Here is a 527-nt window from a genome sequence, read left to right as displayed (position 1 = left end):
AGCAGCTGCGGGTGTGGCAGGGCTCGGTGGCGCAGGCCGAGTTGGAGCCTCCTCCCTGCCATATCCGAGACGCCTCTCGCCGCCTGCGTCCTGCCATTCGCGGTCTCTCCCTCCCCCTGCTTTGGGTACCCGGCGTTTGCCTCCGGAGCCATCCTCAGGGACTCGGAATGTCCCCCTTTCCCCAGCTTCTTCCTCATCTAATCCACACTCCACGTGTCTCTGCAGTGTGTCAGAAGACAGATTTTCTTTTTTTTTTTTTTTCAATTAGCAATAATCGCGCCTCGGATAAACCTCATTGGCTACGATACTGCCACTGCGCAAAGCTGAAGAAGACAGATTTTCGACTCATCGAATCTGAAGATCTAATTGGCTGTTATTAGCAGTCCATTGAAAGATTTAACAGGTGTCCACTGGGCACGGCAGAGCAGTTGGGGTTGGCAGAGTAGGCTGAGCGGGCACGAGGGAATGGTACACTACAACGCTTGCATTGGTTAACATCAGGTTATTTCAGGTTGCTTTCCTCGTAA

At 52.9% G+C, this 527-nt stretch overlaps 1 pseudogene; it reads right to left on the bottom strand.

The window, feature by feature from the left end:
* Positions 1–244: 244 nt before the first annotated feature.
* Positions 245–325, bottom strand: LOC142875264 (uncharacterized; annotated as a pseudogene).
* Between the last annotated feature and the right edge of the window lie 202 nt (positions 326–527).

This window comes from Microcebus murinus, chromosome 13 (assembly GCF_040939455.1).
Source record: "Microcebus murinus isolate Inina chromosome 13, M.murinus_Inina_mat1.0, whole genome shotgun sequence".
In the NCBI taxonomy this organism is placed as follows: Eukaryota; Metazoa; Chordata; class Mammalia; order Primates; family Cheirogaleidae; genus Microcebus; species Microcebus murinus.
The sequence above is the reverse complement of the archived record's forward strand: the minus strand, read 5'-3'. Positions and strand labels throughout refer to the sequence as shown.